Below are 25079 nucleotides of genomic sequence, written 5' to 3'. Positions count from 1 at the left end.
CCACCTGGAGCCTGCATCTTTTGTGCCCCTGTCCCCCCCTTTTTCCCTTACAAAATAAGAGCAACGGAAGAACTGTTCACCGTAATATAGCAAGAAAGAATTACATTTTTTGCAGAATAAACATTGAGGGCAGGCTCCTCCAGAACCTCTCTAAGGATTATTTAACCTTGGATTCTAAAAATCAACTGAAACACCTTTTCTCTAGACCTACTTGGTCATTTTCTGTCCTACACGAGCACTAATAATCTTTTCACTCTATTCTATGCACGTTACTAGTTGGTAACCCCGCTTTCTGCTTTTCATAAACTTGTGTTTGTATATATTGTATAATGATGAGGAATTTTATAAAATAAATGGTAGAGTTTCTTTTCCTCTACTTTTAAGACCTTTACGAGAAAATTGTGTTTTTTGGACATCTGATTATTTTTGGGCTATTTGTTTTCTCTTCTTTTTTCCAAAATTCTTCATGACAGGATTCAATCGCATGTGGAATGAAAACTGAGTTTAATTGTGTAAAAAAGTACTAATAACTGTATTTGGAGCTAGCGTCTAGGACCATTTTTTACTGTAACACTTGATACCCAGGTCCTAGGACTTTTGTTGGGTTACTCCGTATATAATAACGATTTCTTGAGCAGGGATTCCTGCGAGGGTGTTTTGTATGTATCTATGTTAATTGTACTCAATGTGGTGTCGCTTTATATGATTAATTTATACGTATCTCGACAACTTACTCTAAAACAGTACACAGGACATGGCAGAGAAAGACACTTTAACTTATAGTGAGGAGTACATCAATAAACTTATCCAGGCCCAGGGTGGTGGCAGCTTCCTGGGTCGAACCACAACACCTATTGACCTCACCTTAAATGACAAAATTAACAGAGTTGAAAGACTAGAGAAGAAGCTGATTCGTACCCGGCTACATGGTCATGTACTCACCCAGTATTTGCAGGCGAATGTGATTCCGATCGGCCTGCAGGTGAGGAACGAGCCGGCGATTTTCATTGACAACCCTAAATTTAAAGGTAATTTCAGTTTTATCAGCAATAATTGCTCCAGGCACTGGATGGTGCTTGGGGTTGAGACTGCTCTTGAGGAGGTAGAGCGCCTCATAAAGGAAATAGCAGACCTTAGAAGAGAAATTGTGGATGACAAAGCCTTGAGTAACTCCAAAGAAGCGTTGGAACGTCTTGAGAAAACTTTAAAAGACTTTGACACTTTCACACAATCAACCAAACTAGATAAGCTAGCTAAAGATCTGAAATTCTACGACAAAAAAGCTGTCTATCCATACTTGGCTGAAGGTTATTATAAACAGGAGTCCCAGGGTAGGTTTTCAACCCGGGGAAGAGGGGGATACAGAAAGTATACTACTTTCTCTGATTCCTCTGCCACCAGTAACTCCGAGAACGAACAGGAAAGACCAGGGACTAGCAGCAGTACATACCCTGAGTATTCAAACACTTTTTTAGAAGAGGAACAATGGGGAGGATACCAAGGCAGGGGTCGTCCCTGGGGGAGACCCAGGGGACGCGGACAATCCAATTGGAATCAAGGAAGGGGTGCAGCAGGGAAGAAACAGGTCCACTTCAGGCAGGAGGCTCATGGGGAAATCAGAACCCGGCAGAAGCACTACAGGTGGTAGCATTCCAACCAGAACCCAGACAAGATAATCCGATAATCAATCTCTCTACCTATGTCCTTAAACCTGAGGAGTCAAAAGTACTTGAAAAGGGTCTCTCATTCGTATCTACCAATCTTTCCAATACATTTAACTTGAAAACCGAGCTACATCAGTTTTTCAGGAAGGTCAGATTGAAACAGCATTTTAATAAAATTCCTTTCAAACCAGTATTTAGTAATACTGGTTTGAGGCCACCGTCCACCTTTACACCACCGGCACAGATGATGTCACACAAAATTCTGGCATTCGAAAAGGTGGTAATGAGAGATGTCAACCAGCTACTGTCTAAGAAGAATTATACGAGATTCAATATTAATAAATAGGAGAGACAGGCCCTACTATCACTAAAGCAGAACCCCGATATTGTTATAAAACCAGCAGGTAAGGGGGGGGCGATTGTCATTCAGAGCAGAGACGATTATAAATCCGAAATTGTTGCACAGTTGGGTGTTGAGGGCAACTATAAGAAACTTCAGGCTGATCCAACAAAAGAAATAAGTGCTGATATTAGATCTATCACTAGCAAGGCACTAGCGGATGTCTACCTGTCAAAACATGAGTATGACTACTTAAACAACAGCCACCCAAGACTACCCACGATCTATACGCTCCCGAAGGTGCACAAAAGGCTTGACAACCCCCCAGGAAGGCCAATTGTCTCGGGTTGTGGATCAGTATTAGAACCCCTCTGCAAGTACGTGGATATATTCATAAAACCTATTGCAGAGGCAACCACAGCCTATTTGAGGGACACCATGCAGGCAATACAATTGGTGGATGAGTACCCCTTTGACCAAACAAACAACCTGCTGGTCACAATGGATGTAACCTCCCTCTACACCAATATTCCCCAGGAAGCTGCCCTTGAAGTCATCAAAGAGGTCTTGGAGGAACGGCTGAGACCATGCCAGGTCCCGACGTCCTTTATCTTGGACCTCCTCGAAATTGCTATGAAGAAGAACTTTTTCTACTTTGATGGAGATTATTACATCCAAACCAAGGGTGTAGCCATGGGGGCAAGTTTTGCCCCGGACCTGGCTATAATCTTCATGGACTCATATGAGCATAAATTTGTATTCAATAAGACCAATCCCTACCATGATAACATCATGTTATGGCGTCGTTACATAGACGATGTCTTAATGATATGGCGGAGCAATGAGGAGCTGTTAAAAAACTTCCATAACTGGCTCAACAGCCAATCTGATGACATCCAATTTTCCCTAGATTCCAGTAAAGAGAAGATTAACTTCCTTGACATCAGTATAGTAGTAGACGAGGGACACCTACACACCACACTATGTAGAAAACCTAGTGAGAAAAACACCTTGCTTCGCTACTCAAGCCACCATCCCCGTAACCTCAGGGACAACCTACCTTACGGTCAGTTTCTGAGGTTACGCCGAAACTGTAGTCGTAAAGTGGATTTTTTCAATGAATCAGCACTACTGATTGAGCGCTTGGTCAACAGGGGTTACCCACGTAGACTGATAAAAAAGGCTCGGAAGAAGGCATGGTTCTGTCACAGAGAGTTTCTCCTGGAACCTAAATCCAAGAAGAATGATAATACTGAGAGAATGACCTGTGTCACTACCTTTAATACTAGGAGTAGTGATATTAAGAAAATAATTAATGGCCATTGGCACTTGGTGGCAGATGAAATTGGTATCCCTGACCCACCCATGCATGCATTCAAAAAAGGAAGGAGTGTGAGGGACTATGTAGTACAATCCTTGCTTCCCAGTAAACCCACCAGTACGCAGACGACTCTATGGAATACTCCACCAGTGGTTGGCCACCATAAGTGTGGCACATGTAAAGCATGTCCAATGACTCTGGAACTAAAGCAGTGTACACATAACAACTACACACACACCATGCAACAGCATACAAACTGCAACACTGCTGGTGTGATCTATGCGATCGCATGTCCGTGTGGGTTGCTGTATGTAGGCCAGACCATCCAGAAAGTTAAAACTCATATTTTGCAGCATGTTAGCAGGATACGCTGTAAGGTGCAGGGAGCCCCCTTGTTGAACATTTTCTAAGTTTTGACCATCCACCCGAGAGCCTCAAATGGTGGGTACTGGAGAAAGTACTCGTAAACATAAGGGGTGGTAATTTTGCAAGTACCCTTAGCATCAGGGAATGTAAATGGATGCACATATTTGACACGGTAAATCTGGGCCTTAATGAATATGAGGAAACGACGAGGCAAATGGCTACTTTGTATAATGGATGATTGCAGCACTTGTCTCCCTTTCAGTCATCAAATATTGGCTATGTTACTCTTGTACATTTTACACATCTGTTTCAAGTCATATGTATGCTCTTATTTACACCATGTAATGATGTACTATGTATCATGATTCAATGTGTATTCTACAAGCTAATGCATTGTATGCTACTTAGCCATTTGTCACCTTTTTTCTGGATCTTTTCCGTAATCGTCTTGATCCGCTCTGAGTCTGTCTTCACTCTAAACACTAGGCGTTGCTAGGCAACCTCCCGGCCCTAGCATGAGATATAGAGGCGTGCACGTTGCCGTGGCGTCTAACCCTGAGAAGGCAGAGCCTGAGCACCTCTCAGCGGTCGTCAGCAGACTGAGCCCCACTGACGTCCCGTGCAGTTCGATACTTGAGGTATGTTTATGCACGCGGAAACGTCAGGCCCTTAACAGCCTTTTGTTTCGGACTGACAGTCCGATTGACTAATAATACGCTCTCGTTCAGACACTGCTTTAAAATACATCGGACCCCACCCGCCGTCATTGTCAGCGTGGGTGAGTCTAAATAGCGGTCATACAAAGCACTGCTTAGTCGTATCTTGTTTGATTTTTGTCTTGATTTATGTGATGTTCCATGTAGTTTTGCAAACATTGGGAACACAGCACTGACGGCTATGTGTTCCCCCTTTTTCAGTACTCGAGAGCACGCCTGGACGGCTTTCGTACCCAATTGACCTTTTGCGCATGGCGCACCATTAATGGGTGAGTGCCGATTGGGTAGTAATACCCCCCTTTTTTTGACCTTCATGTTGTTGGTTTGAGAAACTTAGCCCGTATATTTGTTTTTTCAGGTGCCTGTCCACACCACTGGGATTACATGAATTTAATGTAACTAAGCCCCCTCCCTTCACCATCCCGTCCTGATGAAGACCCGTTTATGAGGATATAAACTGCCCTTCTTATCCTTGGGTCGAATCGTCGACAACCAGTCCCCCACCTGGAGCCTGCATCTTTTGTGCCCCTGTCCCCCCCCCTTTTTCCCTTACAAAATAAGAGCAACGGAAGAACTGTTCACCGTAATATAGCAAGAAAGAATTACATTTTTTGCAGAATAAACATTAAGGGCAGGCTCCTCCAGAACCTCTCAAAGGATTATTTAACATTGGATTCTAAAAATCAACTGAAACACCTTTTCTCTAGACCTACTTGGTCATTTTCTGTCCTACATGAGCACTAATAATCTTTTCACTCTATTCTATGCACGTTACTAGTTTGTAACCCCGCTTTCTGCTTTTCATAAACTTGTGTTTGTATATATTGTATAATGATGAGGAATTTTATAAAATAAATGGTAGAGTTTCTTTTCCTCTACTTTTAAGACCTTTACGAGAAAATTGTGTGTTTTGGACATCTGATTATTTTTGGGCTATTTGTTTTCTCTCCTTTTTTCCAAAATTCTTCATGACAGGATTCAATCGCATGTGGAATGAAAACTGAGTTGAATTGTGTAACAAAGTACTAATAACTGTATTTGGAGCTAGCGTCTAGGACCATTTTGTATTGTAATCCCATGGAGGACAGGCGGGTGCGGGGACAGACTAGCATCCTGGCTTCCGAGGATCGAAGTGCTCTGGTTGGGGTGTAGTTCGTAAGGCTATTCTTTATGTAAGTTGGTGCATTGCCATAGATGGCTTTGTGTGCAATGCACAAACCCTTGAACTTGATCCTCTGTCTGATGGGGAGCCAGTAGCTGGCGTAGAAGGGGGGAGGCATGAGTGCGGCGTGGGACTTTAAACACAAGCCGAGCCGCATCGTTCATGGTGGTCTGAAGTCTAGTCAGTTGGTAGTCTGGAAGTCCTAGGTAAAGCGAGTTGCCGTAGTCCAGACGGGATAGGATGAGTGCTACTACCACTCGTTTGAGGGTCTCAAAGGTGAGAACCTGGGCCAGTTTTCGCAGCTGCCTGATTATGTTGGAACAAACCCCGACTGTGGTGGATACCTGAGGAGCCAGGGTTAGTTTGTTGTCAATTTTTATTCCCAGGCTTTTGACTGCTATAGCTGGCTCAGGGTATTTGCCCAACTCGGGTGGCCAAAAGAGACAGTTTCAGGAGTTGGCGTCGTTAGTGACTGCCAGCACCTCCGTCTTATCCGGATTGATCTTCAGATAGTTGGCCGACATCCAGTTTATTGTGAATTTTAGGATGTTCTGTACTTTCTGGTGTGCTGGTAGGGAGTTGTCTATCCGGATGATAATTTGAGTGTCGTCTGCGTAGTATTATATCTGGCACTCCAACTGATTGAGCGCAGCTATCAATGGCTGAAGGTAAGCATTAAATAAAAGGGGGGACAATGCGGATCCCCGCGGGACTCCGCATGGGAGTGTACCTGACCTGGATACTGCTTCCCCCAACTGCACTCTCTGAGAGCGATCTTTTAGGAAGGATGTGAGCCATGTCATTGCAATGCCCTGCACCCCGAAATCGGACATCTGCGACAGAAGAAACTCGTGGTTCACGGTATCATATGTCTGGGTGCATTGTATATAAAAGGTAGGACATGTGTTTTTAAGTTTTGCATGCCATGGTAGCGAAAAACTCCCAAATTAATGTTTCACTGCTGTGAGGCATTGCTCTCCCACAAGATAACATTGAGTTACCTTATTACATTTAAAAAGTGCTACCATTTATTTGGGAACAGGTAGGAGTGTCTGGTTTGATCTAAAAAGAATTGTAATTTAAAATCTTTTTGAATGGTAAAGTTGGATTTTAAGTCAAAATTCTGAAAAATGCCACTTGTAGAAAGTTATAATTTTCCTTTCCTAACTGTTTGGTACTTGCAGCCTATGTCCTGGGTTACATGACTGTAAATAGTTGGCAGTTCGCCTTTGTGTATTAACTCCGAGACAGTGAGACAGGGGGAACTAGGTATTGCCAGGATGGGTGTTAGACCTGGCATCTTATGGTGTGTTTCCCCTGTCTTTTTTGTTTTATGACCTCCTGTTTTTGATGGTATGCCGGACTTCATTTTTGCTGGTTTGGTGGCTTTTCACACTTTTTCACTGCTATTCAGTGCTAAAGTGCAAGGGCTCCTACTGTAAATTGTGTTATGATAGGCATTCCATTATTGGTATATTTGATTTACTAGGAAATCCCTAAGAATATTTGATTTACTAGTAAATCCCTAGTACGGTGCAGTGTGTGTGCCCAGGGGCGGCAAATCAAATGCTACTAGTGGGCCTGCAGCACTGGTTGTGCCACCCACACAAGTAGCCTTTCAAAGGTGTCTCAGACCTGCCACTGCAGTATCTGAGAGCTGTTTTAACTGCCATGTCGAACTGGCAAGTGCACCCACTTGCCAGGCCCAAACCATCCCTTTTCTTACATGTACAGGCCCCGAAAAATCCACTCGCCCATTCGCAATTGCGAGTGAGAATTTATCAGGTCGAGCTATTTTTAGCACTTACTCCTCCCTGCTGGGGAGTAAGCTTAAGCTGGATAAAACATGTGTTCTGTTCATTCAGAAACTGAATGAGTAATTAAGACACCTTTAAATCTTGTTTTTTTCTTGACACATTTGTCAACTGCTCAAGGACAGAGGTCAAATATCAGTTTATCCCTCCCCTCCTTACAAGGTCTATCCACCCTTTCCCAGGTCACGGCCATTGAACAGTGGCTCTCCTCAGGCTGCGACTCTATTGCCCCTCTGAAACGGGTCACCTCTAAGCGAGAGAAGGATGCCAATCAGTGGTTCAACGAAGATCTCAAGGCCACCAAACTAGCGGTACGTCGAGCGGAGCGAGCCTGGAGGAGAAACTATTGCCCCTCATTGCGATTGGAGTTCATTAACATCCTGACTCAATACAAAAAGGATATCCTGGAGGCTAAAACTACCTATTTCTCCTCCAAAATCCTCGCAGCCGAGAACCAATCGAAGGAAATTTTCTCCATTGTGCATAACCTGGCGTTTTCGGACAGAACCTCTCTAAAGCCCACCCCCTCCCAGGAACTCTGTCACTCCCTCAATAACTTTTTCATTCAGAAAATAGCCACCATTAAAGCCAACATCCCTCCCCCCTCCCCTACTTTTGTGGATCCCCAGTGTCCCCCTCCCAAGGGACAACTCACCACCCTCCCCCCTCTGACTAAGGAATCTCTGACTTCCATAATTCCCCTTTTCAAATCCGGCTCCCCGTTAGATCCCTGCCCTGCTCATATTCTCCGTCACATCTTTACCACTTGCCCAGACCCCCCCCCTTCACCTCCTCAATAGCTCTCTTTCCCAGGGCGTGGTACCTAATCCACTCAAATTAGCAGTCATTGTTCCCATCTTGAAAAAGCCGGGCGCGGACCCCTCAATCCCCGCCAATTTTCGCCCCATCTCCCTCCTGCCGTTCCTGGCGAAAGTGCTCGAGCGCCATGTCACCTGCGCTCTGAGCTCTTTTGTGGAGAAGTACGGGGCTCTTGCCCCCCGCCAGGCCGGGTTTCGCCCCGCACACTCTACGGAGTCCGTAGTCCTCTCGGTCCTTGACAACCTCTGGGAGGGAATGGACACCAACCAGCCCCAGGCCTTGGTCCTCCTCGATCTCTCAGCCGCTTTTGACACGGTGGATCATACCATCTTGCTTTCCCGTGTCAAGGCGGCGGGGATCGGGGGCACCGCGCTGGTTTGGTTATCCTCCTTCCTGAGGGACCGCACCCAGGCAGTTCGCCTGGGTGACTTTACTGCGGACTTTCGGAAAGTTCAGTGCGGGGTTCGCCAAGGCTCCTCCCTTTCCCCTCTTTTGTTTAATCTTTATATTGCCCCTCTTATCTTTTCACTGCAGCAAATGGAGGTCGCCGTATTTAATTATGCGGACGACCTCCAACTTGTCTTCAATCTGTCTTCTTCCCCCACTTCTGTCCTTAATTTCCAATCTATCATGATCCAAATCCGGGACTGGATGAACCACAACCATCTGAAACTCAACCCAGACAAGACCGAGCTGGTGTTGACGGGTGGTTCATCCAGCCCCTGGTCCTCTTTATTTTGGCCCCCCTCCCTAGGCTCTCCACCTGTTCCCTCTACCTCAGTCAAAACATTAGGCATTAAACTCAACTCTCAACTCACCCTTCACTCCCAGGTTAGTTCTGTGGTTTCTTCTTCCTTTCTTTCACTGCGCACTATACGCAAGGTGTCCCGTTTTTTTTTCTTTGATGCTCTGAAATTGATCACCCTGGCTATGGTCGTCTCCCGCCTGGATTAATGCAACGCCCTATATGCAGGTATACCTGCATATAGTCTACGGCGTCTGCAGCAGATCCAAAACCAGGCGGCACGCCTGGTGTTCAAGCTCCCAAAGTCTCACCACATCACTCCCCTCCTAAAGTCTTTACATTGGCTCCCTGTTCGTGCCCGTGTCCAGTTTAAGCTCGCTTCCATCACCTTTAAAGCACGACTGGGCACGGCACCGGCTTTCATCTCATCTGAGATCACCCCCTATGTTCCCTCCAGGGAACTGCGTTCATCTACTCAGTCCCTTCTCACAGTCCCACGGTTCCGGAGAAAGAAATGGGGAGGCTCGAAATTTGCGACCCTTGCCCCGCTCCTCTGGAACTCCCTGCCTCTTGAGCTCAGAGCCTTAACCCTGTATCCACAATTCCGGAAGCAGCTCAAAGCTCATCTGTTCACCAAATCCTTCAATTAGTCCATTAGCAGTTTGTTTTTCCTTTTCTCAGCTCCAGCTCCTTCGCCCAGACCTCTGTTAGTTGTAGCGCCATGAAACCGCTGGTGTACGTGCGCTTTATAAATAATTTTGAATTCAAATTCAAATCTTTTTACTAATTGTTGCTCATGTGTTCCTGGCAAATGATTTTACTTTTCTTTCTCTTATTATAGTTATTGCTTTTTGTCAAGTGAGCTATCTGACAATAATTGTGGAACAAAATGCAGTAAAATGTCCCTTTTTTCTCTAACACAACATTTAAACAGCTTATAAATGAACAGTACAAGTATATCAGGATTTATGAAATAACCTTTTTTTAAATTTAGAAGTGTGATGCAAACAAAGATTTAAATTGGGGCAAAAGAAGTCAGGACACTTGGTGATGTGCAAATGACAAATATTTGCGGAAACTTTATTTCAAAACATTGTACACTATATAGTTTTAAAACCACATGTCAGTGACAAATTCTATTGCCGTTTCAATGTAAAATCTGCTGATTGCAAATGACAGTGGGCTGCTACTTTATGCTTTAGTTATGTATTTATTAAAAGTGATGGGTTTTAAAAATGGTGTGAGAAACATTCCTGCACAGCACTGATGACAATGCAATTAACGAACTAAGAGGCACGTCTGCAGTCAAGTGTATCCTATATGTGGCTACATTTGTATTCTATATGGAGCTAATGTTTAGTCGATTAAATCAAACAAACTAGTTTTCTGTACAGCAGGCCTGCTGAACTTGCATATTTAAAAGGTGCTCTCATATGTGATAAAGAAGAAAATGGCATCTCAGTGAATTACAATACTTGCCCAGGATCACATAATTTGAAACCAGTTTATGGGTCAAGAGCATTATAATTAGATTGAGTAGAATATTTAAGTCACTAGACCTGCAGGTCTAGTAACATTTTTGGGATTTTTCAAGGCCTTATGTAAGGCACCCTTCAGGTAGGCCCAAGGTAGCCTTGTGGGCAGGGTGCAGTGTATATGAAAGGTGGGACATGTACTGGTGTGTGTTACATGTCCTGATAGTGAAATACTGTGTATTTTGTTTTTCACGATTGAAAGGCTGTCTGTCCCATAGGTTAACATGGGAGCTGCCTTGTAACATCATACAAGTGTAACTTTCCATTGAAACAAGACAGAGATTTGGAGTTTATGCTCTCTGAACTCAGAATTTAATAACACATCTTTTAGTAAAGGTGTTTTTTTAAATTGTGCATGCGAAAATGTCACTTTTAGAAAGTGGGCATTTTCTTACTTAAACATCATGTGTGCCTCTGCCTGTTTGTGTATTCACCGGTTTTGGAGTGACAGGTGCTGGGGATGTGCATTCACACTAGATAGTCACAAGGGGTTTGAAGTGTGTCCTGCCTTTCCTTGGTGACTCATAGTCAGGCTGTATAGACCTTTCTGCATTTAAAGTGGTGGGAGGTGTTGTCACTAGCACCTTAATAGGCTGTGTCCGCTCAGCATAATGCTGTCTCAACTGCCTGTGGTGAAGCTGGACTAGAGAGGACAGAACTGGTTTCTACTGAGCAAAATGGGCTTACTGCCCAACATTTCAAAGGGAAAAGTAGTATAAATATTGGGGACCTGACCCCAGAACTTAAGACCTCATTTGAACTAAGGAACCTACTAAGAAGAAGAGCCTGAGAAGCTTTCAGGAGGAACTACCAATTTTCTGTGTGCTTTGCTGTGTTGGCCTGCAGTGGCTGCTTCTGTCTTGGGTAGTGAAAGGACTGGACCGGACTTTCTGCAACTTATTTTCCTAAGTTTCTCCATGGGCTTGAGGTAGAGCTTGTCCCCTGTTCAAGAAGTCTTAAGACAGCAAAGACTTAAAGATAATCTGCTACCAGCACTGGTAACTGTGTTTTGTGCTGCAACAAAAGAAAAAGCAACCCACCTCCAACAACGCCGTTGCTAGCTCTGTGACCAGTGGGCACCGCAGAGAGCACCGTCCCACCTCACACCGCAACTTTGATCTCAGGGAAGCGGACCCTGAGAGCACCGCACTTCCGCACTGCCTCTCTTCACATTGCTGCCCCGGTATCCCTGATGATGCGGCTCCATGCGGAATTTGACGCCGCTGCCTGCACCATGACCTGGGGTCATCACTCGTAAGGTACTCAACGCACCACCTCATCCCACACTGCAGCCTTCGCCCACTGTCGCCGGCACCATTAACTCTAGATCGTCTATCGACGACATCACATCAGCAACGATGACGCTGCTGCTTGCACCTGTCAGCACGGTGGCGAGCACCTCGCTACTTCACACCAAAGCCCTGGTCTCATCGACACTGCTGGACGCCATCACCAAACCTCTGCCTGCACGACAACCTCAGGGCACTGCACACTGCACTGCTCCACTCTGCACCACATCCCCGACGCCGGTGTGCCTGACTTCAACCTCACGGAGTTCGATCTGCAACACGTGTGACATGAAGGGCCCTACGGCTCTGCACCGACCTCCAAAGCTGACGCCTGCTGATGCCACATCTTCGGATCTCTTTGCAAGGTCCACGACGCCGTGCACTTCCAAGGTAATATTTGTGGGTCTTCCTAACACTGGAGCTGGTCCGCGACGCCACGGTCGGACTTTTGGATTGTTTATTCACGACACCGTGATAGCCCTAACGGAGCTATTGACTTCAAGGTACTGTATTTTAAGTCTATTTTTGCAATATTCATATTTTGATTACAGTATGTTGGATTTTTATCGTTTTGGTCTTGTTTTACACATATAAATATTGGATCTTTTTCTAAAACTTGTGGAGTGTCTTTTGTAGTGTTGTCACTGTATTACTATGTGTTATGTGTATATGCCTTGCACATTGCCTCAAAAATAAGCCTGACTGCTCGTGCCAAGCTACCAAGGCAGTGAGCAGGGGTTAATTTAGAGTTGTAATCTCCTTACCCTGACTAGAAGGATGGGTCCCTACTTGGACACGGTGCATTCCTCTGCCAACTAGAGAACCCATTTATAACTACGGACGGAGGATGGGTGGGTCAGAGCTGTTCCCCATCCCACTTACATTTTAAAGGGCTGCCTCCAGCACATTCACAAAGGATCCTGATATCACTCTATTATCACCTTCGACCAGTTGAAGCCTGGGCAGGGGAAGGAAGGGCATTTCCAGAACCAGATGTGGGAGTAGCCTAAAAGTTTCCCCCACTTCCAAGGCTAGCTCCAGGTATAAATATTGGACCCTCAGACCCACTCTTCAGTACTCTCGTGGACCTGTGGAGGACCCTCAGAAAGACTACCTTGGACTTCAGATGACTGACCTGCTGCTTTAGAACTGCTTTGTACCTCAGAGAACTTCCCTACTGCTACCAGATGTCTGCCCTGCTGCTTGAGGCTTGCCTTGCTGCTTGATCCCAGGCCCACCAGAACGACTCCAATGACTATTTGGCTGGCCTCCTGTGTGAGCTACAGGGACCTAACAAGCTCCAGAAACCTTGAACCTTGCACCTGGCCTCTGCTTGGAGTGAGTCCTGGCCTCCCCATGCAGTGCCCAACCAGTACTGGATCCTTAAAAGTGGTGCTAAAGGTGCTTCGCCTGCCAAAATCTAATACTTGGGATTTCATCTAAAAGTTGCCACAAAGTCAACAGGTTTCCAGGACCTACCTGCTCACCAATCCACCCTTGGTGCATCGCTGGTCGGCCTGACTTTGTGTTAGCTCCCACCATTTTCATCTCCTCAGCAACAAATCCTGCTCAGCTGGACCTCACGGAAAGAGTATCCAGCCTTGTGGAGCCTTCGTCGGCTACAGCCTGCAGCTTCGTCCCACCGGAGCTTTTTGACGTAAAAAAAAAAGGCAAATCCAAAAGTAGAAATCTTCACTGCAACTCCGTCCAGCGGCTCCCCGAAGATGAATCCTTCTCCTCAGACACCCCTCATCCCCAGCTGCCTTGCCGCACTGAACTTTACTTTGAACTTTTCCACACAATTTCTTTTAAGTCCGAAGGCTATCCAAAACTGGGCCCAACCAGCTTGTGTAGCTGAACCGTGACCCATTGTGGTTAGCCTTAACTTTTGACTTTGCCATGATTTTGCACGACCAGACACCCATGGTTAGCTCTTTGATCTTTTTCTCATTTTCTTTTTTTTAAAAACATAAATAAATGGTATTGTCATTTACAATGGCAATAGGAGAGCATTAGACAGTAGTAGAGAGTATTCCCGGACACAGAGCCACACACACAGACAGAGCCTCTGTGTGTGTGTGTACGTGGCTTTGTCTGTGTGTGTGTGTGTGCGCGGCTCTGTCTGTGTTTGTGTGTGTGGCTCTGTGTCCGCGAATACGCTCTACTACTCTGTAATGCTCACCTATTGCCATTGTCAATGACAATACCATTTATTTATGTTTTAAAAATAAAAAAAATGAAAAAAAATGTCATGAGCAATGCCAATAGCTCTAACTTTAATAATGCTGAGCTTGGGAGGAGGGGTCCCTGATCTGAGAGCTCCGGACTGTCCCCGAACCATGGAGGGGGCTCCCTGCATGTACTTTGCAAGGGGGCCCCCTCAAGTTTCGTTACACCACTGGCATAACGTTACTCTTTGATGGTAGTGACGGGTGTGGAAAGGAGCTTTATGGATTCTGTGGTTTGAAAATAAAACGCTGCCTGTGGTGAATGGACAACGCGGGCAGGAAAGATGAGACAGTGACAACAGGGTGACAGAGTGACGAGTAGGGACCAGTGCACGTCTAGCTGTGGTGCGCTGCAGCAATGGCGGGCATTCCATCGACAGGCGCCCAGGTGACCAGCGGAACAGCACATGAGCACAGATGCATGCAGACGTCCTGACACACACACAGACGCAGAAGACAGTAACACCGCCCTGTGATTAAAAGGCACTACCCAGAAGTCTCTGTCCTATATAGTCCGTGCACAGAAGGTTGCACACAGTAATAAGGGCAGAGACACCTCAGCCACATCAGAGCACAGGCAGCAGCTTCAAAAGCATATGCGACGGTGTGATCCTTATAAAAGAACCATGTGTATTTATTTCATTTACTTCTGTAAAATGCTCTTGTGTACTGTTCTGATACATGGGTGACACTATGTCTTGCTGGGGCACGGAATGACTAGGACTGCACAGAGGGCCCTGTCCTGACTTTGAATGATAATGGAGGAACGAAGAGGAGGGTGGTGAGTCAGGAACATCCGCAGTGCCGCGCGGCGAGGAATGAGGGAGCCAGCCCAATAAGGACACAGGCGCTAACAGGGCAGAGGCTGGTACAGTGCCCAGGACAGCACTGCATGCAAACATAACAGAAGGGGGGTTTAGGTTTAAAGCATTTTATTAAGACAAAAACATAGGGGGAGGGGACAGGAGGTTAGGGTTACATACATTCGAGTGAAAGAAGTTAAGCATGATCTATGAGCGTGATGGTGGACCAGTCCGCTGTGGCAAAGGAAATAACAGCAAATGAGAAAGGCTAAATATAAGCAACACCATCAATCTGAGCATTATCCACACCATCAGTTTGAGCAAGAAAAGAAAAACAATAACACAAAGAAAACCAACCCACCATCTCCCAGAACCCCTCCCCCAAACACCCCAATTCACCCCAACTCCCTCCCACCCCCCCGTCCAATATTCCGCTAATAGCACTACCTGCCCCCCCACTACGCCCCCCTCCCCCCAGGAGCCTAGCCCTGTTGCCTCCCTAGTCAGCTGAAATCACCGGTGGTGTCAATCTTAGAAGCCTGAGGTACCTCGGGCAGGTGAGTTCCCTAAATTCCGTAGTTAAAAGCGCGTGAAAGGGTTGCCATAGCTCATCAAATTGGTCCACATCCCCCGCTACCATGAGTGATAACTTTTCCATGCCCAGCACATGCCAGAGCCTGTGCAACCAGCCTGTGATGGAGGGGACCGTGGTGGTGCGCCAGTGGATCAGGATGTTCTGAACCGCTGAGCCCAGCGCTATCGCGATTTGCCTACCCCTGCGGGACTTCAGCGGGTACATCAGACCATTAGGAAGGCCCAGCAATACATACGCCGGGAAGCGCGGTAATTCGATTTCAAAATGCACATCAATCTCATCAAGAACCTCCTTCCAATAAGCTGACAACAAGGGACAATCCCAAAGAATATGTGAAAGGGTCCCCACCTGACCACAACCTCTCCAGCACTCCCTCTCGATATGCCTGTTCATCTCGTGCAGTCTCTCCGGGGTGTAGTACCAGTATGTGGACACCTTGGTGAATGTTTCGGTGAGGCCAGTGTGATATGCCGAGTGTCTCGCACGGTGTGCAATTTGGTCCCATTCCTTGTGGCTAAGTGTCCTACCCAATTCCCTGTTCCATCGTTCCCTGCCTGGGTTATAGTAGTGAAACGGAGGGGGTTGCAAGAATTTATATAGATCGGTGATCAGTTTAGCATCGGAGGCGCGGGTCACCAACCACCGCTCATATGGTGTTATCTGACGATCAGCAGTGTCCCGCACCTGGGGTTGAAGCGCCCAGTGCCGGACCTGCATATATCGCAATCTATCTGACTCCGGCAGTTGGAACTCCTGTTGAAGTTGCTGAAAGGGGACCACCCCCTCCGACCCATAAATCTGGAAGAGCGCTCGGCAGCCCGCCGCCCTCCAGTGGGAAAACGCGCCTGGCTCCATCCCAGGGGAGAAATCGGGGTTATCCGCTATCGGCGTAAAAGGCGAAGGGAACGTGGTGAGTTCCCGAGCCTCACAAACTGCGTCCCACACTCTCAGGGGAACCCGCGTGACAAAGGAAGCATAGAGGTTGGGGGGTCGGTGAACACGGCGCAAGAATGGAACCTCCTGGAGGGTACGCCCCGCCACCGCCTGGTCTTGAAAGAGCCAGTGCTTATCGGATTCCCACCTGCTCCACTCCACAAGGTAGCGCAACTGCGCCGCCTGAAAATATTTACGGAGGTCCGGGATACCGAGGCCCCCTGCCTCCGGGGCGAGCGTGGAGAGAACCCTCTTCATCCGCGGCTTGCGGCCTAGCCAGACAAAGCGCGCGATGTCAGCTTGCGTCTGCCTGATCCAACCCACTGGAGGCTGGAGCGGCAAGGCTCGGAAAAGGTAGAGAATCTGGGGCAAAACCGTCATCTTGACCGCAGCAATCCTGCCGAGCCAGGACAACAGGCTTTTGCTCCAGCGGCCAAGCTCCTCCTTGATTTTCTTGCTAAGAGAGGCGTAATTGGCTGTTACCATTTCTGGCAACGTAGGCGCCAGTAGAATCCCCAGGTATGGCACCAGGGATGATGACCACTGCATGGGGAAGAGCCGATGGAGGTCCCGTCTGGTATCCGCGGCCAGAGACACATCTAGAGCCACCGACTTGCCCATGTTCATTTTAAAACCGGCCACTCGCGAAAAAGCGTCCAGTTCATGAATACAAGCGGGAAGGGACCTCCTGGGATCGTTCAGGGTCAACAGGACATCATCCGCATAAAGACTGACCGTGTGGACATACTGCCCCATCTTGATCCCGATCGCATCCGGGTTTTGGCGGATCCTCTGTGCAAACGGCTCCATGTAAAGAGCAAAGAGGAGTGGGGAAAGTGGGCACCCCTGCCTAGTGCCCCGTTCGATCGCAAAGCTACGGGAGCTGCACCCATTGACTCTCACTATCGCCGAAGGGTACTTGTAGCAATTCAAGACCATCGAGCAGAATTTGTCACCGATGCCCAGTTTCTTGAGCACCTGCTCGAGGTAAGGCCAGTGAACCCTGTCGAAAGCTTTCTCAGCATCCACCACCAGCAGCATCCGCTCGCCTGGGATCCGCGAGGCCTTCTCCAGAATGTGCGCCACTCGTTTAGTATTGTCGACAGTTTGTCTACCAGGCACAAAGCCAACTTGGTCGGCCTCAACCAGACCCGGGAGGTGCAGGGCCAGCCTGAATGCCAGAATCCCCGTGTACAGTTTGAGGTCGACATTCAGGAGAGAGATGGGCCTATATGAGCCGCATAAGGCCCGGTCCTTTCCAGGCTTCGGGATCACTGAGACCGTTGCTCTTAGGAGGTCTGGTGGGATGGCTCCTGATTCGGAGAAGGAGTTAAACAGCCGGGCGAGGATAGGGGCCACAACCGGGCAGAAGGTTTTATAAAACAGGGACGTGTAACCGTCCGGGCCCGGAGCTTTCCCGTGCTTAAGTCTGGCTATCGCGGAAATCACCTCCTCTACGTGGATGTCACGCTCAAGGTATTCCGCCTGAGCGGGGTCCAGCGCCGGAAGGGTCACGGACTCCAGATATTCCGCGGCATCCCGCGACGAAGGGGGCTCCCCGGCGTACAGCGCCTCATAGAAACTACAAAAAGTTTCCGCAACCGCCGCATCACCAGAAACCGCCACCCCGTCAGCACCCAAGAGTTCCTTCACCACGTTACGCTGGTGCGCGACACGAAGCCTATTTGCCAAGAGTTTGCCACACCTATCCCCCCTGTGTAAAATGCATGTTTCAGACGCAACGCTGCGTATTCCGCCCTGTCCATGTCCAGTGCCGACAGGAGCTTCCTGGCAGCCTTCAATTGCCTCCACACCCTCGGAGCTCCCGTACGGCGGTGGACCTGCTCCAGTTCCTGGACCTGGGAAGTCAGCTCCTCCCTCTTGCGCTGCCGCTCCCTATTTTCTGCCGAGGAGATGGAGATGAACTCCCCCCTGAGAACCGCCTTCAGCGCCGCCCACTGTGTCGCCAGGGAAGTGTCCAAGTTATCGTTGTGTGCCTGGTATTCCCGGATCGCCTCCTCAATGTGCTTTACCACCGTTTTTTTGTGCAGAAGGGTGTCCCGAAGGCGCCACACCCCCCGAGAGGGGGAGGTCGTCGGCCACGCAAACGTGCCCACGACCGGCGCATGATCAGACAGTGTCAGGACCCCAATGTCCGCTGCCGTAGCAGCGGCACGCATCGGTCCACTAACCAAAAAGTAGTCTAACCGTGCGTAGGTCCGGTGCGCATGCGAGTAATAGGAATAGTCCCTATCTGTAGGGTGGAGGGTGCGCCAAAGATCATGCAAATCCATGTCAGTGATTCGGGCCTTCCCGGCCTGAGAAAGTTCCCCGGTCTGCGGGAATTGCTGCGCAGATCTATCTAGTGCAGAATCAAAGACTATATTTAAGTCACCCCCTAGTATGACATGACGATCAGGGGAAGCAGTCACGTCCACCAGCACCGAATCTAGAAAGCGTTCTTGATGGTCATTTGGGCTATATAAGGAACCAATGGTAAACAACGTGTCCCCCAGGCGGAGGCGGTATGCCAAAAGCCTCCCCTTCTGTTCGGCAAATTTGTACAACACCTCCCCCCTGAAGGAACTCGATAGCAAAATAGCCACCCCCGCGGTCTTGGACGCAGCAGAGGAGAAAAACTGAGTGGGGAACTTGGCAGAGCGCATTCTGTGACAATCACGGGACAATAAGTGGGTTTCTTGCAGGAGGCATATATCAGCTTGTGTCCCCTCCAACAGAGATAAAATCGCCCTGCGCTTCACAGGGTTATTCAGACCCTTAACATTAAGGGTCACCACCTTCAGGGACGACATACCTCCCAGGGTCCGGAGACGCTATGCCGCGGGCAGGCAATAGGCGGGGGAGGGGCGCAGGGCAGCAGCGCAGGACAAGCAAAATAGGACCAAGCGCTAACACATGAAATACTGGACGGTTCCTTCCCAACCCCTGAACAACTCCCCACCCCACCCCAAACTAACCAGTGGCAACTAGCCAAATTCCTACTCATACACAAACAACCCATTGTCCCAGTCAAGTCCCAAAACGGACAAGTCTGCAGAAAGTACCAAAAGTGGATGTCCGGCCACTCGCTCTCCCCGCCCTTCCCCGGCCCTCCCTCCGACCCCCGAACCTGGCACCGAAGAAGCTATGTCCATCTCCCCCCGGAGTGAGTCTACGCCGTCAAGGCCACACCATTCGTGGCAGCCGAGTCCCTGGCCGCTTCTCTCAGAGCGCTGGCCATGTCCGCTCTGATGGTGGGCGAGTCAGGTCGCCCAGCAATCGCCGCCGATCTCCTCCTCGCTGACCGCCGCCGTCCTCCTCTATCCGAGCACCTCCAGGTCGGTGTTGCTCCATCCTCCTCAGTGGCCGTGAGACCCAGGACACCGCAGACATCCTGCAAGGAGCGCTGCTGATGCAGTACCCCGTTCCAACGGAATATCAAGCGAAAGGGATGCCCCCAGGAGTACGGTGTCTCGTGCTCTCGCAGGAAATCGGTTGCAATCTTGAAGGACCTACGCTTCTGCAGTGTGATGGCAGACAGGTCCTGATACAGCGCCACAGGTCGTTCTCGGAATGTCAATGGCTGTTTTCTGAGGGCCTCGGACATGATGCGCTCCTTCACCGGGAAGTCGGGGAGGTAGGCCAAAATGTCCGGCGGAGGTGCCGCCGACTGTCGCTGTCGGCCGACCCTATGGGCCCAGTTGATACGGATCGGGAAGTCCGCGGGCTCTCCCAGAATCTCCCGGAACAGGTCCTGCAGGTAGCCCATCAGGTCTGTCCCCTCATCTGCGGACGGCACACCCCGTACCCGTATGTTATTCCTCCTCGACCTGTTCTCCAGGTCCTCGTTATGGGCTTGGAGTTCAACATGTTGCTCCCTGAGACGGAGAACGTCCTGCTGCAAATGGACAATCTCGTCGTCCCGACGTTGGGCCACCGACTCCATCCTTTCGCCGAGGCCCTCCACCTCCCTGCGGACCTCCCGTACTTCACTGGCCACCTCCTGCTTCAGCGTCTGGAAGTCCGCCTTAAGCGAGCTGAACAGGTCCTCCATGAAGGACCTCGTGACGGGGGGCTCACCCCCGGTCGGGTCCGCAGCAGCCCGGGAAGAGCTCGGAGACGGTTGCGCCCTGTCTCGCTGTTGCTGGGCCCTGCTAAGCATGTCCGGCAGGGTACGGTCCCCTTTCCTCGATCCTCGGTTTCCGGACATTCGTGCCCCGCAAGCTGCCGCACTCAACCGAGTCAGGAACACTAGCTCCGACCACCAGCAGTAGGCCCGGCCCTCGATGAGTCTCTAACGTTCGGCAGAGCACCTCCAGGGGGAACGCCCGCCAAGGTGGGGACACCAGGGGCCCTGCGCCACAGATGACAAAATGGCGGGCCTGTCCAAGCGCAGAGGGCCGTCCGGTGCCCAGCCAAAGTCCCAACAAAGGCCCCCGCGGGGGGAACCCAGGCTGTCGCGTCCCGCAGGAAAGAAGAGCTGTGCAAGGGCAGAGGTGCAGGAGACGACCCCAGGCGACACTGGAGGAGAGCTGCGTCACCGTCGCCGAGAAGACAAGATGGCGGTTGGGCGGGGCCGGGCAGATCGTCCAGGCCCGGCGATGCCACCAGGGCCACCCTAAGAGTCAGGTATACAGAGGAAAGTTCTATCCAGGGCCGACCAGCCAGAGAGGAGAAACAGTAAACCTGGCTCCAATCCTAAGCACTGTCGCCAACTGGCGACGGGGCCGAGGCCCGCACAACGTGAGAAGCCACCATCGCAAGTCCAAGCACCACCACGATCACATAGCGGGGTCCTCGCTCAGCGATGTCACACGGCAGTTGTCCCTCTGGCGATCCCCGTCGAGTACCGGGGCGAGCTCCACTCCAGATCGCTAGACATCAGCACCAGGCCCCAGCCGAGGCACCCGGACAGCGCCCCGCTCTGCTCCGCCTCCAAGGCGCTCCACCGTCCGGCTATCGGTCTCTTAGCGTGCTTCCGCCGGAGCGATCGGGGCCAAAGTAGCATCAATGTGTGCCCCAGGGTCTCCGCCACCCGTCTCTCAGCCGCTGAGCTTCAGCGGGGGGAGAGAAGCTAGCGAAAAAGGGCTCGGGCCTAGTCAGGTCGGAGGAGCTGCGGGAAGAAGCGTCCGCTCACCCCGCCATCTTTTCCACGTCCCCCAGAAGGGGGGTTTAAACTGAAAACACAATGTACAAAGCAATGATCCTTTGAAGCACTGATACCTTGTGTGATTGTTCATTTCTGATATGTGTCATTCTTGATAACTATGCGTGCCACTTCGGATAGGACGACTGGACAGACCTCACCTCATGTGCACGTCTGACAGCTTGATCTTTTATGAGGTGCCGTTCCGTGTTTCTGCTTTGGTGCTCAGCCTTGCGCCAGGGAGGAACTGTGTAGCCGAGACCTGGGCTTTTGTTTTCAAGCAGCTCCCGCCCCTGCTGTATACATTTGGAAGCGTGAAGAGCATTTCTAATTGCCTCCCCCTCTTCAGTGTGCCTCCAGCCTCCATGACTCCGCACTCGGGACAGCTGTGCCCTCTCTGGGGCAGGGACGTTCTTCCGCCTCCACCTGTTATCAGACAACGCTCTGCGATGCAGAGAGAGCCCCACTCCTGCATCCCACGGACAAGTCACAACCAGCTCCCACATGCGGGAATAACAAGACGTACCCCATTGCTTACGTGCAGATGAGAGGACTGTCACCCTGAATCCCAGATTCTGCCCGACCAGAGCCAATGTCCACAGTGCGGCCAGCCGTTCAGATCTCACTGAGAATGTGTTTATTTGCCGAGTATTTTTGACTCTTGACACCCAAGAGAAGCAAATCTAGGCGGGTTCGAACATACTCTCCTCACAGACCAGGTGCAAAGCAAAAACACGAGGCTGCAAGAGGCTAGATTATTTCAGTGTGTCCCCACACCCTCACGTTTGCCTGTCAAGGAGGTTCTCGTGCCTATAGCGTCCAGGTTTGGATCTGCTATCCCCACCCTTCTCTGCTGGCTTTACCAGCTCCCTTTACCAGACTATGACAGTGCAGCGCTCTGTCCAGGGGGGCGTTGTCGTGAGTTATGAACCCACTTTTCTGGACAGAGGGGCTGCTGGAAGCTTCTCACCTGCACTTTCAACAAGCTTGGGTTTGCTGCTGCTAGTAACCTCTACCCCTCCCCCACACACAAACACCTTGGCTGGCCCCCGCTACTAACGAGAGGTTCACTGGCGATGGTGGCAGTCAATCAGTTAGCACACCGGTTGGACTGAACTCGGTTGTGAACGAGTTTGGGCTTTTGAATACGTATGCCCTGTGGAAAAACTACTGAAGAGTCTGTCGGTCAATTGATACAACCAATGAAACCAATCGAAACCAACTGTCACAGCACACGAACAACTGCACTTGAAAAGGCCACTTCGGTAGCGCTGTCTGCTACCCATTCCCTGTGGTACACCAGCGGTCTTTATCCTGCTGGCAGTGGCACAACATGGATACCACCGGCTCTGGTTCAAGCAAGGAACATGGACCCACTGACTGCTATTGGGGTACTAAAATGCAGCATTCTCGGGATTCATTGGCCTGTCGGGGTTATGGGCCCAGGTTCCACTGCACCTACTATACCTTGGTAACCACGTCCACGACTGTTGACCTCCCTGGATGTCTTGTCTACCCATTCACGGCTGCGGCAGTGCTCTCCCTGCATTCTCCAGCGTGCCCTTTCAATAGGCTGCCACGGAGAATGGGTAGAGTATGCCATGCACTAAAACCATCCCTGCGCGAGGCAGCAGCGGCGAAGTGCAACCTAGGGGCCGGCGCGCGCTGCCCTCGCCATCCTTACCTTCCCTTTCACCAGGCTGGCAGCGAACTGCCTCATGACGGCCTCCACGGTGTAGGCGCTGGACCGCCGCGGGGGGTGAGCAGCTCCATGCAGATGGCGCCCCCGTCCAGCACGTAGCCGTTCTCCAGGCGCGGGCTGAGCACCCGCATGAAGGGCGGCGAGAAGGGGAAGTTGTCCGGGAAGGTGAGGTTGAGCAGGATGAACTCGGTGCCCGTCTCCTTCATGTCCTGCCACAGGGTGGAGTCTTTGTCCAGCTGGTGCAGCTTGACGTTCCAGTGGAAGAGGCTGTCCTCCACCAGCTCCACCGTGATAAAGCGCTCGCTCAGCTTGCGGATGTCCTGCAGCTCCTTCATCAGCCGCCGGCTGCGTGCAGTGCTGGCGGGGCAGCTGGCAGGGCGCGGGGGTCTTGGAGGCGCCGCCGGCGGCGGGCGCGCAGCCCTCCTTGGCCTAAGTTAGGAAAGCATCTTCCGAGGCGCCAGAAGAGCCGCCATGTTCGCCGCAGATACTGCGTCCACGTGATGTAGTTATCTAAGACGCACACACGCAAAATGCCGTACTCGGAAGTAACACTATGACACAAAGTAAGCAAGAAACAAATGAAAACTGGAGTGGCAGCTGCGCTGATCCTCACCACAACAACACACAAAAAAAATGGTGGCCGCTCAGCTCAGAATTTTTCGGAATTGGGGGCGTGGTTTGCTGTCCTGAGTGACGGACGACATCACAGGGCTAAAGAATGCAAAAAATCACGTCCCCAAATCCGAAAAGGACGGGGCTTGTTTGGAGTGACACATCTCTCCTCCAATGGCTGGCCTCCGTTTAGGAAGCCAGCCAATGAAGGAGAGATGGGGCAGGGAGGCGGGACCTTCTGCGCTACTGAGAGTCATTAAATCTCCGGACTAAGACTGCGCAAGCGCAGCCTTTTAGGCCTTCGACCTAAAAACTGCTGGTGCTCAGACCCGGTGAGACCCCGCCCACTTAAAGCCCTGATCCTTATAAATCCCTTTCACCAGTGTCTTCTTTTGTATCCTGTACCTCATATGAACCAATGGAAATTTAAACTCTGGGTCTTCCTGTCACAGAAGTACCGGTTCCCCAAGCTGTGCTCAGAAGCCCGCGGCCGGTGCTTTTAAATGTCAGCGCACGAAAGAGCAAGGCTGCGAGGTCTTGAATTCATCTCAGGCCTCTTCAATTTACTGCCAAGCTGTCACTCCCTCCTGCAGGCCACTTCCTTCTCCGTTTTCGATGTTTTGTCAGTATTTCTCTTCCTCCTTTCTCCTTTGTGTGTTTTCCCTCTCTTACTCTCGTGAAATGCCTGATAAGGAAAAATAAAGGCCCCAAAAATTAGTGGTGATAATCCCCACCCGCCCAAATGAAGCACTGGAGCAAATTTCGTACTACTTAGATATTTTGTTTTGCCATGCACTGTACTCTCATGTATTGAAAGTCAGAGGAAACATGAGAAACAAGATTTTGGACTATGCTCAATATATTTAGAGCAGTTTTAGGCGCATGTACGTTTTAAAGCACTTTAATATCCATCAGCATCGGTGAGACCCAGTGCTTTAAATGGGCAGGTACTGTCCGGTACTGAGTACCGGCACGTTTTTATTTTAAGAGGGAGAATACTGGCACTTCTGCGAAACAAGCAGGTACTCTTGTACAGAGTACCTGCACTTCTATTTTTCCATTTCAAGCACTGGTGAGACCCAACCCAACGCTGACGTGCTGACCCAAATTCTAAACAAATGTAAATTTAAACTTGTCCAATCCACACCTACAGTGACCACTGGTACATGTTTCTTTGAGAACTGATAATTCATTGAAGGCACGCTATCACTTTGAACCAGAAGAACAGATAGATGCTGTGATGTGAACTGAGGAGAAATGAAATCTGCTAATGTCACAACTGGGCAGCA

At 49.8% G+C, this 25079-nt stretch overlaps 1 protein-coding gene and 1 pseudogene across 1 annotated transcript in view; one reads left to right on the top strand and one right to left on the bottom strand.

Moving 5' to 3' along the window:
- The window catches only part of CAMKMT (calmodulin-lysine N-methyltransferase), a 469006-nt gene that overhangs the window by 103902 nt on the left and 340025 nt on the right, over positions 1-25079 (top strand). The gene's annotated exons all lie outside the window — the stretch shown is intronic.
- Positions 23125-24983, bottom strand: LOC147709220 (ubiquitin-conjugating enzyme E2Q-like protein 1 pseudogene; annotated as a pseudogene).

This window comes from Lissotriton vulgaris, chromosome 6, assembly GCF_964263255.1.
Source record: "Lissotriton vulgaris chromosome 6, aLisVul1.2, whole genome shotgun sequence".
Lineage (NCBI taxonomy): Eukaryota > Metazoa > Chordata > Amphibia > Caudata > Salamandridae > Lissotriton > Lissotriton vulgaris.
The sequence above is the reverse complement of the archived record's forward strand: the minus strand, read 5'-3'. Positions and strand labels throughout refer to the sequence as shown.